We start from the raw sequence: 15390 nt of genomic DNA on the forward strand, positions 1-15390 counted from the left end.
TCAGAGAAAGTTCAGTACAGTTCACTCCAGTATCACCCTTCCTCTTCTGCATTCCTTTTCTGGCATTCTGGAGCAGCAGCGTTTTCAGCAGCACAGATCCTACATCCCCAAAGTACTAACATCAAGCAGCACCATATCAATCATCCCAAGCACAGGACTCAAGTTCCCTTCAGCTGCCAGTCCAGACTGAGCATGTTTGGGACCCATTACCACATCCATAAAGTAACGTGCATGGTCTTTAAAACACAAGTATACATCTGACCCATAATATGCAAAACCGCAAAATGCAGTCTGTCAGTGCATGCTGGTGTGCTCGTGCTGCGTTTATAACCCCTTTAAGTGGCTTTCTTACTGGATCAGCTACAAAGCCAGATACAACGTCAGGGCCCCGCAGGCACAAATGTCCCTGCCTGGCACACCCTGCCCACAGCCCAGGGCCCCACACCGGCCCCCCTGGGCCACCAGCCCCATCCCAGCAGCACCACAGCAGGGCCGGCCTCCAGCTCCTTGCAGCTCGGCCCTGCCCGCACATGGGCCCTGCCTGGCCACAGCCAGGCCCACCCACAGCCAGGCCCACCCACGGGCCCACGGCCCTGCCCAGCGCCTGTCCCCAGAGAGATGCCCAATGCCCAGGGCTGGGGCTGCCCCAGTGCCTCCCCAGCTGCCAGGCCCTGCCCTGCCAAGTCTCCTGGGGAGCCCCAGTGCCCCGCACACCACAACGCCAGGGAGTCGCCAGCCCTACCCTGACATACAAAAATGCAGACATTTGCTAAGTGCATGCAAGGAATATTTCCTAACAGATTTTGCACTCTAATGTACAATTTAATTACCCTTTCTATCATAAAGACATAAAGTATATATTGGTCAAGACTTCTGAAAACAGAAACACAAATTTAGACTTTACAGAGTTAGAGATGGATAATTTTGAAAAATATTCAAGATCGACAACAGCGGCAACTGTGCGTCCTAAACACTTCCAAGAACCAAATGTTTATATAAAAATTGATTTTATATCTGACTTTTTATCTTACTATTTCCCAGTTTTCTCTTATTGGACAGAGGTTTGCCAGTGACCTTCAAAACTGTCAGAAATGGTAGTGCTGGAGAGCAAGGTGTGCTTCTTTGAATGCCTTCTCTACCTCAAATGAAGAGTAACTTGTGTATTTTTAAAACAGGAAAAAAATCAATAAAAAAATCTCCCTTACACATTTACCTTTCTGTATAAAGCAAAGCAACATGAGAAAGACATTAGTCACAATATCGAAGGCATTGTTACGAACTGTGTTCACAAGACATACACAGCAAGTCTTGGGCAACCACAGTGGGTGGTCAAGAGCTTCATTGCTACTACTCCTAAACAGCAGCATTCATGGACTTTGTATTTAAAAATTCCGAAATATCATTAAGTAACAATCCTTGGTGAATTCTGCAAACCCTAGTCGCCTGTTGACCTGGGATATTTGGACAAAGCAGATGAAGAGCACTCAGGGCAGTAGGAGAAGCCATTTTGATGCTGCAGTCATGTGGAATAAGGGCCCCAAGGGTGTAAGCATGGGATGATGGCAGAAGCAGGGGATATAAACACAGATCACTGTCAGTTACTGGTTACTGAAGGAACATAGCCTTGGGAGTTTGGTAGAACCAGCATAACAAGAAAGGTAAGGAACAGGCATCTCACACATGTAAAACACCCTTGTATGAGGCGCAAACAAAAAGGTGGCCACAAGCATGTATAAAAAAATGGTTGCAGCCCACTTGATGGCAAAAGCCAAGGAAGAATAGCGAGGGAGAAGAATTGTTCCAGCACTGTCTCCCCAGTTAGGGATGCCACACCTCACCACTGATCCTCAGTGTCCTCAGCAGGTCCTTCCTCTGCTCTGGGCTGGGAGTGAGCGCTGCTTTTTGATTTTCTGTTCACCACATTCTGCAACTACAAGCCAGTATTCATACATAAAGTACTATCTTTAAGATTTAATTGGGTTAAGTATGTTAGGATTTCAAAAAGCTCCTCATTTGTGTGTGTGCTTTCTGCTCCAGCCTTCCCACATGACAAAATGATTGATACCACAGCAACCTCTCAGAGAAAATGCAGACATAATAGATGAGTGCCACACGAAAATCCAGAAAAGCTGTAAAACATCCACCATCAGAGGTCTTATAGAAGAGCAATGGTTTAGACGCATTCAGTTCTGCTGCAGGCTTTCGACTTTTTATGATTCTGTACAAAAGAACTTAGTTACTTCAAAAAAGCATACTAATAAGTTTTAATGGAAAAGGAGACTTTGCAATAGAACTCCAGCTGAAAAACGGTACCTTATTGCTGTCTCTTGGTAAGTACTTTCTGCTCTTGCAGAATTTAACACACTCAAAAATGAGATCTATTTTTAAATCTAACACACAACTATGGAAGAATTATTCAAGCTTTAAGACTCAACTGGATCAGCCATCAGCAAAAACTTCACCTTAAAAAGTTAAAAAGCTCAGATGTCCCATGAGTCAAAAGGTTACTGGCCATCATCAGTAGAGGTAGATCCAATGCAACAATATTTAGAAAGCATTAGATGATGATTGGGGGCAAGCATTATTATTTCTTATATAATTCTTAAACAGTCTAAAATAAATAAATAGCACTAGAAATAAAAAACTGTATGCTTGCTGAGACCAGATACACAGTAAATTAACTAGTTAAACAAGTGACCCTGCAAATTACTCCATAAAAGTAATTTGCTCAGTTTGGCTGCACGTGGAGTTAGAAAGCTAGCAGAGTAGCCCGTGGCACTCAGAGTTTACAATACCCATAGTGCACAGTACTAAAACTATTCTTTTAAAATAGAAAAAATGATTCTCACTATTAACTCTATCTTTTGACCTGTTCACCAAATATTATTGGTAAGCTTGTTCCAGAAAAAAGAATTACTACATTAAACAGAACTAAAAAGGAACTGATGAGAAAAGACAGAATATAGTGCCCATATATTTAAAAATCATCAATATTAAATGCATGATTGCTGAACAACAACAGAGCTGCCACAAATTCTTATACTGAAAACCACCTATATATTTTACTATTTTTTTAGGAAAAAAAAAAACCCAAACAAACAACAATTATCTTAGGAACAACGTAAATAGGAAGCTGACTGGAAAAGGCTCAGTTTGCATAACTTACCAGTACCTTCGTAATTCATTATATTTTGTAGTAATGTAAACTATTTGAGGCCAACCCCACAAATACACAGGATTATGTTCTTCCTTATTCACAAAACTTGAGAAACATGTCATACAAGTTAAGCATTTCCTCAGTCTAATACATTAAATTTAGAAAATTTTTGCAACCTGCATGTCACTATGGCAATTTTTTGTTTTTTTTTCAAAATGTAAATTAACAGTGAGGCTATAGTACAAACTTCATTTCCTTTGTGTTTGTACATAATCTTTTTTCATCTATGGATTCAGAATAGCTTTTTTTTACTGTAAATGGCTGCAGTTTATATTACAAGATGAAGGTACATTGAGAAGTCAGGATTAAATCACAGTAAGCACATCTCTGCTTAACCTTGACCACTTTTAAACCATAGCATAACTAAGTGCAGGAGAAAGCAATCAAACAAATGAGTTGTTCTATGGCAAAGGTTTCTCTGTTTGGCTTTTGTAATTATAAACTATTAGAAAATGAAAATGCATTGCAAATTGCAGCCCTTTTCTTGCTCTTTTTACTGCAAATTCCATTGAAATTTTACTGTTTTCTTTTATCTTTTTCTGGGGGAAAAAAAAAAGAAGAAAAAAAAAAAGAAGAAAAAAAAAAAAAAAAAAGAATACCTGGAGAAGAAAATATGATTGTTCTGTTTTCTCAGGAAGAAAATTGTGTTTTGACATGCCACCCTGGTACTGGACAGCTTTACTGAATTCAAGAACCTGCCAGCTGAAAGACACACAGGTGTCTGCAGTTCCCATTACAGTGAACAGGAATTATATAAACCTAGAGATAGATCTGACATCTTCAACATCATGACAGAAAGTCACAGCTTTAGAATGAATCTGAAAACAAGCTACTCCATTTTATTTCCATCATTTGTCTGCTGAAAAAGGGAGGTTTGCAAATCTCATCTTGTGAACTAAAAATAATTTTCAAAGTACTCATTTAAATACCTGCAACAAATAGAGACTTTACATTCATTTTACATCATAATAAAAATTACTAACGATATATAATTTCTGTGAACTGCATTTAATATTAAGAATTATTATAAATCTAATGCATTTTAGCTCTTACCGTGATAGAGCTGACAAAACTGAAGAGGAAAACTTAAAAGGGTAACACTACAATAAAATGCAAAAAAAAAATGTGAAAATACACAAGGTTAACTACATACATACTTGGTCTCCCCAGCACAGGCATCTAAGCAACCTGGTCTAGTGGAAGGTATCCCTGCCCACTGCAGGGGGGTTTGGAACTAGATGATCTTTAAGGTCCCTTCCAACCCCAACCCAAACCATTCTATGTTTCTATGATCTGTACTGGCTTCCTAAGCGATCAGTTCGCCTGGAAGTTTGTAATTGAGTCATCTAGTGAAAAATTCCCATCTAACAAAGAATAAGTTAGTATAAAAAGGGCGCAAAGTCCTTGTTGATCTTAGTTCTCTGCCAGTACTAGAAAAGAAAATTTCCAGACTGTATTCTAACAAAATTAAATCAGAATAGTGGTAATTCATTAGCTAATACACAATGCCCTAATGCCCAATGAACCAGATCATATGGCCAGCTCTATTCTAAACTAAAAATCAGAGTGGAAGAATTTTATCATGGGTAGAGGGTCAAAGCTATACATATAGTTATACAAGCATACAGGCAAAGCTAATATGGAATTTATTTCTATGAGAGCCTAGCAACTAGGGATGAAAAGCACAGTGTTCAGAACCATAACAGATCCCTTGACCATCTCCTTTTTTGTCCATGATCCCATACGTGCATGCAGAATGAAGCTGCATTTGCCTGGGAGAGCATGCAAGACAGAAGGCAAGAAGGAACATGCTGGAAGTGGTCAAGGACCACTGAAGAAATTAGGCAATTCTAGCTGGAGAGAAGCATTAAGCCTGTGAAGAGACACTGAGGAGAAATGAGAGTTCATAACTTCTGTTATTTTAACTACTTGCTCATGTATAATTTAACAACTCTTGCACTTCTGTGAACTGTGAGCATCTCTAGATTTAAGTGACTGCAAGGCTATGGTTCTGGCTCTAGGTAAGGCCTCAGTGCATAATTAAACAGGAGCACATACTACTAACACTAATAATTCACTGCATTGGAGTGTGCAGTTATACAACAGACACAGTTTTTAGCATCTGTGGAACGAAGAAAATAACCTCATTTTACCAGGAGCAAGACAGTGTCACCACTGTGTGCGGTGTGTATGGGTGCCTGCGTATGGGACAAGGAACTGTAGCACGAAGCAGAACCTGCCCAGTGAAGGACATGCTTCAATCAACTGATTTGAAAACAGCTTCAGTAGGAGTTATCTTCCAAAGTCGTTTACCTCACACATATTACAGATAGGAAAGGACACTTTCCTAAGTCAATAAACCAAGGTAAAGCACGACGAAGTAGAACTTCATGCTGCCCAGCACAGCTAGAACTGACACCTCGGTGAAAACAGCAAGAACTTCACCATCAGCTCAAATGGAGACAGGATTTCTTTCCTTACACCAAATACAGCACTTATTTCCTCTAATCACATTACTACATTTGAATTTCATACCTTACAGACTATTTTCTGAAGGCTGTGACCAGAGACAGTTTATTTAAAACTGAAAAGCCATGTGTGGCTTGCAAAATGCTTTTGGGCTCAGGAAAGTGCAACAGAAAGGAAAAAACACTGCTAATTCATACACCAATCTTACAATGCATATTTTATAAATAATTAATGCTACAAGTGATGTACATATATCACAACAAATGGATATTTATCTAGTTATGAATTAATCCGTAATAACAATAAACCTGTGGGGCCTCGGCATGAAATTAGTAAGTGAACACGGCCAAGAAAACATTTAACCCATATGTTCTATCACACAATCTCTAATTGCAGGCAATGGGAGTTCTCAGGTCTTCAGCCCACTTCAAGGTCATGCCACTTATTACCTAAATAACAGGTAAAATACATTTTTAATGTTGTTAGTCTTTAGGGAAGATGTGAAACATCTTGTAATATTCAAATATAGAAAGTTTTATTAAAATGCCAATCAATAATTGAAAGGTGAAAAGGTTCAATAAAATGGGGCCATATAATAACACATAGGCTGAAAAATAAGACATAGCTCAGGGATTTTTATCTTTAAGGCCTGATTTTAAGACTCATCAGCATCCATTATAATTCTATAAAATAAGTTAAGGCAGCATCTGGTACAATCTATATAGTTTTATAGCCAAGCATACAAAAATGCTTACAACAGTTATGAGCTCTTCTCACAATAAATGAAGCTGAAGACTCTTTACTTCATCTACCAGCATGTATTTAGAAAAAACAAAGGCAAAAGCTAGAACAAAAGAGGAACCCAGAAGCACATCCATTTCTTTTAATGACTAAGTAATACTTTTAAAGCATTAACAGACAGTCAGAACTGCCGATGCACAGGAAAAGGAAGCATTTCACAATCATTTCAGTTTAATCTCAATTAGTTCATAGCCAAAAGCAAGGTGATACTCAAGCAGTGACCGTTTCAAACAACTGTTTGATTCTCTTGAGGCTAAATCTGTTCCCAGATCCACTATGCACATCTCTAAAACATGTACAACTCAGAATAATGGAGCAGTGGTTTGGTGTTTTCTTCCTTAAAGCCATAAATTTGTATTGAAAGAATCATGAAGAAAACCATGTAATTTAATACAATAAAAACTGTAGCAAAGTACAAAAGATATAATCTAACATCATTGTCATGATTAATTACCAGTCACCACAGAACCACATAAAATATGAGTGCTTTTAGATAAACGATTGTAAAGGGTTGAAGAAATTTTGATACAGTAACATCTAAAAACTTTCTTATTTCCTGTCTTTAAAGAAATGTTAGCACAATTAACTAGTACCCATCTCTTCTAGATCTCTAAGTAGAACAACCTTGCAGTGTATAACTGTTTCAGAGACATGAACAAATTCCAGACAGGACTTGCTCCAAGCACAAGTTGTGGACTATGACTGCATCGGATTTGTGTGGCAAGGGTTTGGTAGCAAGGGGGACTACAGAAGTGGCTTCTGTGAGAAGCTTCTAGAAGCTTCCTCTACGTCCAATGGAGCCAGTGCCAGATGGATTATAATAGCCAGCTGGAACATACAAGGCTTAGCTCAAGTCCCTGCCATAAGCCTGAGTATGAGTTTTCCAAATCAGAGGTAATAAATTTAATGGGCTATTGAATAAAGACAAGTAGGGATATAATTTCCCACAAATGATGCATACGCTACTCATTATTGATTACACTATTATGCTGTCTGCAGGTTGACAGTGGAGCAGATACCCACCTGCAGCCTGTGGAAGGACCCCATGTTAGAGCAGGTGGATGCCTGAAGGAGGCTGTGATGACCCTGTGGAAAACCCGTGCTGGAGCAGGCTCCTGGCAGGACCTGTGGGGCCCTTGGAAAGATGAGCCCAGGCTGGAGCAAGTTTGCTGGCAGGACTTGTGACCCTGCACAGGACCCACACTAGAGCAGTCTGTTCCTGAAGAACTGCACCCTGCGTAACAGATCCACACTGGAGAGTTCATAAGGAACTGCAGCTCACAGGAAGAACTCACATTGGAGAAGTTTGCGAAGGACTGTCTCCCATGCAAGAGGCCCCAGGCTGGAGCAGGGGAAGAGTGTGAGGAGGAAGGAGTGGCAGAGACAAAATGTGATGAACAGGACACAACCCTCATTCCCTGTTCCCCTGCATCTCTCAGGAGAGGAGGCAAAGAAATCAGAAGTTGAGCCTGGGAAGCAGGAAGGGGTGGGGGGAAGGTTTTCTAAGATTTGGGTTTGTTTCTCATGACCCTACTCTGATGTGATTGCCAATAAATGAAATTAATTTCCCCGAGTCGAGTCTGTTTTGCCTGTGATGGTAATTGGTGAGTGATCTCTCACTGTCCTTATCTCGACCCACTAGCCTTTCTGTCAGCACGTCTTGCTAACTTTTCTTTTGCTACTGGATCTGAAACCACGCAGACATCATAAACATTGGAAAGTATAGTGCACATTCTGGAGCAGAAGACTTGGAGGGACTTCAAGAAGTCACCTAGTCTGCCTATCTGCTTCAACTTAATGATACTATTCCCAACAGATAATATTTCAAATTGGAAGTAAAACTCTCGTGTTTCACAACTTCCCAAGAAAATCTATTCCAATGCTTAACTGTTCTTGCCATTGGCAAGTCTTCCCTGATGCACAGCACAAATTAGCTTTGCTGCAGTCTCTCCTAATGTCTAACCTAAATCTCCCTCGAATCAGTTTGCACTCATTGCTTCTTGTGATCCTCACACTTTACAGAAAGAACAGTTTGTTACTCTTAAGGCAGAATTTTCCCACTGAAAACTCTTATCATGCTAATAATCTCTAAACGCAGTAACTCTAGTCTCTTTAGTACTTCTTTCTAGGTCATATCTCCATGTAATATCTTTATATTAACATATAAAAGTTGCAGTTATTCCTTTTGTTCTCCTGTGGATCCACTTAATTTGGCCTACATCCTTCCTCATGTGTGACTGCAACTAAACATTGAGACCTTGGAATACCATATAGCCTTGTAGCATGTTAGAAAGAAGCTAAGATCCAGAATATACTGGTCTATTTATAAGTACAATTTTTCACCTGATGAATTAACAGAGTCTTCTACTTTTTTCCATATGGTCAAAACCAATAAATCACTCACATGAAAACAAATATTAATATAGCACTGCTTTTAGAAAATATTTCAATAGGTATTCATCCATTACATATTTTTTTTCTGGTTATTTATATGTTCATTTGCTGTTTGGATATATTCCAAACGTGTTACTCATTGCTTTTCTCAAGACTAACAACAATTAGTAGGAAGATCTATTGTTCTGACTAGCATTTACTTGTGAACTGATGTAGTGCCAAAGGTAAAATAAAATGAATAGGCAGATTCATTATATTGTGTTGGATTTCTAAAACAGGCATAAAAACCACATTTAGGCAAGTAATCGGATTTTGTTATTAAACAGAACCTTCTATCACTGTGTGTTGTAAGTGGCAAGAGGATATAATTTCTGAGCAAAATAAATCTTTGCTAAAATTCAGATACTGGATGGAGTACTTGGACTTGTATGAACATACACTACAGTTGGCCAGTCATACTCAGCTGAGCCACTGATTCCAACTGGGACATCTAAATAACTACCAGAAAAAAAATACTGTTGGTATAATTAGTACAAAAACTTGTGTTGCCTCTTTTCTTCACATGATTATTAAAATTTATTTTTAATGTATATGAGAAAAGAATAATTTTACCTACATTTTGAACAGTGGATTAAAGACATTTATGGCTTTTCTTACCAATACTATATTGAACTCTTGACCTCTAAAGACATATTTTCAATGTTCCCTTTTAATTTTTTTTTTTTTTTTTTAATCTCAGTTGTCTGTGTCTTGGTTTTATTCCAGTTATATATTTGATACAGTCTATGGCTGCTAAGAAAGAAGAAAAATCAGTTTTAGCCAACAGATCTAAAAAGCATGCACTTTTGTGTGATGTGACTCACATCAGTCTATAGCACTGCCTTTAAGAACAGGTAGTGCTGATAAATGCTGAGAAAGGTCAATAATTCCTCACTTGTGCTCTTGGGGCATGAAAACAGGCAGTCGTAAAAAGACTACTGAAAATCTGTTACAAATTCCTTTTTCAAGTTGCTCAGTCGGGAAAAGCTGGGAGTTTATACCACCTACGGTGCACTTCCCTGGGAAGACACACGCATCTTTCACTTTGGTCACCCAACGACTACTTCAAAGCTACCGTCTGTGGGCAGAAAAACTGTCTGACGCCCCCTCTTGGTACATCCCGGCACAGCAGATGCCAGATCGAGAATATCTTTCTTGCCTCCCTGAATTACTGAGAACCGTTGTCTGCATAGCTTCCTTTCACTGTCACACTTCTCTAACCCTATCTTAAAATAAAAACAAAAAACAAAAAAAAAAACCTCTGAAAATATCAAAACGTTATCAAATAAAGATCTATTTTATCTCAAAGCAGACCCTTCTCTCATTTTTCTCCAGTCCCCACGTGCCAAGCACTATCAAACTGTCACTGAACTGAGTCTTCTTACTTATTTCTTATTTATTTGCCATAAAACTATAAAAAATGCAAAGAAAGCCCCTAGATTGGTTACCTTCCACATTTTCTTTCCTTGTGCAGCATTTCTTCCAGCTTAGGGCTTTTTAACTGCCAAACCTGTTTCCTGATGGGAAGAGAAACCTTCAACTTTTGCATTCCATGCCTCTCTCTAGCCTGATGGGCTGCTCTAATGATCTCATTCATATCTGCCACTCCCCATCAGCATGACCACCACCACCACCACTGCCACCACCGCCCCCCAAAAAATAAGTATAGAAGACAAGCAAGAGAAAATAATTGTACTTCAGCATGCCAAAAGTAACAAACCCTTCAAAAACAGGCAAATTTGCAGCTGGGACACACCGTCCTCAACTCAGTTTTACTATGTATAGGTAACATATGCAGCACATCTGGTACGCGAAGGTACCTTACAGTTTTGAGACAAAGGTTAAGCCTAAAAGGGCAAACTGAAAAAAAAAGCTGTAACAAGCCCAAAATTTCCCCCCCCCCCACATTCTTCAAAGCAATTCACTTTCTCACTTCAATTGTTTCAAGTCTTTCTCCTTTTTTTTTTTTTTTTTTTTTTTTTTTTTACGTTTAAAAGATAAAAGAAAAATAAATTTTAAAGGAATAGAAGGCTGGCAATATTATCTGTCATAAGCCACATTCATATTCTTTCCAGGAAAATTTTGAGAGCCAAAGTCTCAAAAAGTTTTAGAAGATAACAACTCCTTTCCTTAAAACATTCTACACAGCAGTAAACGTTAATTTCACCAACCTTATAAAGCTATCAGGTTATATGAACAGAAAGCTCTGTAAAAAATTATCTTGGGTATATTATCAGTAGATATTTTCAAATATTAGCAGAGGAGTAGCAGAGTCATGTGGGGTACACAGCTAAATAGAATGACGTTCCTTATTATTTTCAGTGTCAAAATGTACACCCTAAACCACAAAAATATGCATAAAGCTTTTTCCATACTTTTAGAGCAGGCTAAAATACTTAAATCTGTAAAAAGTGACAGAAAAAAGATATTAAGTATAAAACTTAACCAAGCTATTTTGTGTAATAAATGCATTCTTTTAAAGAAAGTGCTGCAGTATTTTTTGCTACTGTGACAGTAATTCCTCTAAATGTGTTTGGCAGAGAAGTGCCAACAAGAGTGTAACCAATAATTGTTAACTTTTGCCGAAGGCAGAAAAAAATTATAATTATGAAAAACGTGCTAAACAGATACCTTATTCATATATATAACTATATACTAAATTTGCACAAATGATACTAAAATTCTGGTTTATAGCCATAATCATCTGGTTATAACAGAAGTATTGGAATTCTCTTGTGTCTACTTAAGTGCTGCAGCATATCAAGAGAAAATCACCCTATTTTACACAGCTGACTACTGAACATCTACTCAACAGATTAAGAGTGTGGCTTTGAGATCTGAATACTCTATGCTTTAAAATTCTTGAGACTGATTCCATGTTTCTGTGTAGTCCCTCTCCAAACAAGGCTCACACCACCTTAATCTCATAAACCATTCAAAATACTAAATTGCCCTTGATAGATAAGACATTCCAGTCTCTTAATGAGCAATCACAGGATAAACTAAGCTTTAAAGTACATCCAGGGCTGTAACACACCCTGGCTTCAATATACACGCGTATCCTTCTGAAGTTACTCCCTAACGGCACTACTTCCCATAGGATTAAAAGACACATTTAGAAACTATATCCTTTACCTTTCCCCATCACTACTATGTCTGAACAGTCAAAATGTTCTGCTAGGTGAAAAGGGTACTTGTCTGGGGGCAAAGGAGTTTCCACAATTAATGTGTGTAACATCAATTCAGTGTTTTTCTGTTCTCTTTGAATAAATGTGTTAAACAATAATAGATTGTAAATCATTTAAAATCAGACATGGGTAGTAAATGTAATTCCTTTGTTTTAATTCTCAATACTGTATGCAAAAAGTTTTAGATATTTCAGTTTTTAACACCCCTTCATACTGACTGCAGCTAACTAAACTGCTTTGCAGGAAGATCACACAGGCATGGGACTGCAATTATAGATCACAATACCCTTTTCTGGGTTCACAGCTCTATTCATCTTTTAGAAACACTGAAGGACAGATTGGACATAGGGGAACAGATTAGCCACAGGACGACCTGTATTTCCACACAAAAGCCTAAGTGTGGAAAAATGGCACCCTGTGTCACCAATTCTTCACTTCCTGAAAAAAACATATTCATGAAAATGGACATTTAAACAGCTCTTTCCCACTCATCTCAGAACAAGCATTCATTGTTTCTTAACACCATTTAAACGGCAGCAGTGTAATGCTACTACTAAACTGCTGCAATTCAGAAATGTAAATAAAAATATTTAAGAATTAAGACAGGGATACTTAGAGAAAGATAGGAACTAAAATGAAAAATTAACAGCATGAAAACTCTCAGCTGACTGTTTCAACACACAATCTCATATTTATGAATGTGGCTGAAGGAGGATTTGCTTCTGGTAATAAGTTTCAGCCGGATGTAATGGAAGTTCTACACACTACAGCCACGCAGTACAACTGAAATTATAAAAATATCTTTTGTAGGTAAGAAGAGTTTAACATAACATAACTAATTACAGGCAAGTAAAAGAAAAAATTAATAAAGAAAAAGATATGTGGTGATTATATCATTTTGAGGTGTTGTAAGAAGTGAAGATTATGTCAGTTTTCTAAGAAGACCTGCCACTGGAAAAATAATAAGCAGTAAATATTACAACACATGCAAAAATGGAAAGAGAGTGCATTAAAAAAATTAAGTCAGATCTTTAATTAATTTTACATGCCATTCTTCTTCAATCAATTGTCTTGCATACAAAAGAGATGCTCGGTGTATGAACTTGTGCTGTCAAATTGTCTCAGGAGGTATGTGCTATCAGCTAATCTGATCAAGCCAGGCAAACTGGTGGTTTACTTGTTTGTTCTTTGGGACTACAGGAAATTATCCTCCTACACAAGAAATAATCAAATGAAAACATCCAAGCATTTAACTTAGGAATTCGACCACACAGCTGAGTTACAAAGAATGAGTCCATGTAGTTCATTAGGCTCTGTTGGGAAATTAATCTTTTTGCCAGGAAATCAACAACCTAACAACATCATGCGCAATGAGACACACCATTCCTAACTTTTTATAAAATTTTTACATAAAGGGCTAAATGATATCAGAACGAAATTTCAAATCTTCTGAAGGTAAACTAACAGCCAACTCGTGTGTGGCGTTCATTATACATACTTAGTAAAATAATGTGGTAGACATACGGTTAAATGATTTGCTAGTCCTTTCCTCACACTTCTGTCCCTTGTATTCTTACTGAATATAATAAAAAAGTGCATTTTTAAATGAAAAAGGAAATGTAAATCTTACTTTTACAAACTGTTTATAATACATAAAGCTTAAGTCCACTTGTTACCTATTTCTCCTTCTTTTAGATGCCTGCAATTGAATATATTATGCTTAAACCAATCATTTTTAATTGAATATTTTAAAAGTTCTTCATAAAGAAAAAACTCAGTTATACCATGTAGACTTTTAATCAATTCCACTGAGCTGCTCAGTGTCATTATTGAAACTACAGTGAGGAATACGTACACTGCTGAAGTAATTATACGAAAGGGGTCAAAATACTATTGTGAAGATTAGCACCCGTCAGGAAAAGGCTGACAACTAGCCCAATACATGCAATCTGTATTTACAGTAAGTATATAGTTCTAGGTTAAAGAAAGCAGAAATATTTTGTTCACAAATATAAACAAACTGATGCAATTAAGTTATCTGACAAGCTCAAGAGCTTCAGCTTTCTCTCTGCAGTCCACATTAAGAGTGGCTATGATTGTTGGAGGAGACGCTATGTAAAACATGTTACAGTCCTTGGGTATGGCCATGGTTTCTGTTTTAATATATACATTTGCTAGCTTTCTACTCCTGCAGTGCAAGAAAAAAATTTTGAAGTGAAACAAAATGCTTCTTCCTTTTTGGATTATTTAGAGTAATGCAAGTCTCAAAATCAAGCAGGAAAGACTGAATGGGAAAAAAAAAAAAAAAAAAAAAGGCAGCATAATGGCAAATACTGACAAAAAATAACCTGAAATGACAGGCAAGATTTCATTTTGCAAAATCTTCTCGGAAGGGGTCACCTCATTAGACAGAGATATGTAAATACACTAGTTGGAGCATTTTAGAAGAATGTTAAATAAGTAACTATGTGGGAGGCATTGCACACAATGCAATTAAAGCATGGGTAGGTTTCTTAAAGGAGAAATCCCTGGCACTGGAGATATCTGGATAATACTTCTTAATTAACCAAATCAGGCAAATCAGTGTTTATTAATTTTAGAAAAATCTGTGAAAATGTCAGTCTTGTGCTTTTTTTGGACTAACACTAAATTAAAAACAGCAGCGACACTTCAGCGGCTGCAGGATTGTCGCTTTGCCTGGTCTTGAGTGAAACTTTGTCCCAGTCACATAAAAGTTTTTTTCCATGCCTCGAGCAGCCAGCACTCCAAGCTGAGCTGGGCTCCTTCTTCCAACAGCTATAATGTCCACGATATTACAGTGCTAAAAAGAATAAATGGTTTCACCAAAAGCACCATGTTGTTGTGTTACATTTGTTAACACTGCCTAAAGAGCAGCACAGGGCTTTCCCATACACCACCAAACAGATATACATCTCTCAGGATTCACACTAAATTTCAAACTACAGTTCGCTTTACAAGAAGTGTAATCATTATTTTAGCAGGGGCCAGGGGGAGGTGGGAGGGGAAGAAGAGTAGATTTCTGAGAAAAGAAACCAAACAAATTAAAAAAAAAAAAAACCACCACCACCAACAGCAACAAAAAAAGAGCAATAGAAGGGTTACTCCCCAAGAAAAATCCTCTATCCACTTAACCAAACATATTTTTTCCACCCAACTCATGCAGGAAAAAAAAAAAGAAAAAGAATAAAGCCTGCCCCACAAATCCAAACTGTTTTCTCCAGTAAGTTGTAATTGCAATTTTTCCAACCACAAGGAGGAAAA

General features: G+C 37.7%; 1 protein-coding gene across 6 annotated transcripts in view; it reads right to left on the minus strand.

Annotated features, from left to right (window-relative positions):
- The window catches only part of TAFA5 (TAFA chemokine like family member 5), a 522400-nt gene that overhangs the window by 361626 nt on the left and 145384 nt on the right, over nt 1–15390 (minus strand). The gene's annotated exons all lie outside the window — the stretch shown is intronic.

The sequence above is a fragment of the Falco punctatus genome (assembly GCF_963210335.1).
Source record: "Falco punctatus genome assembly, chromosome: 6".
In the NCBI taxonomy this organism is placed as follows: Eukaryota; Metazoa; Chordata; class Aves; order Falconiformes; family Falconidae; genus Falco; species Falco punctatus.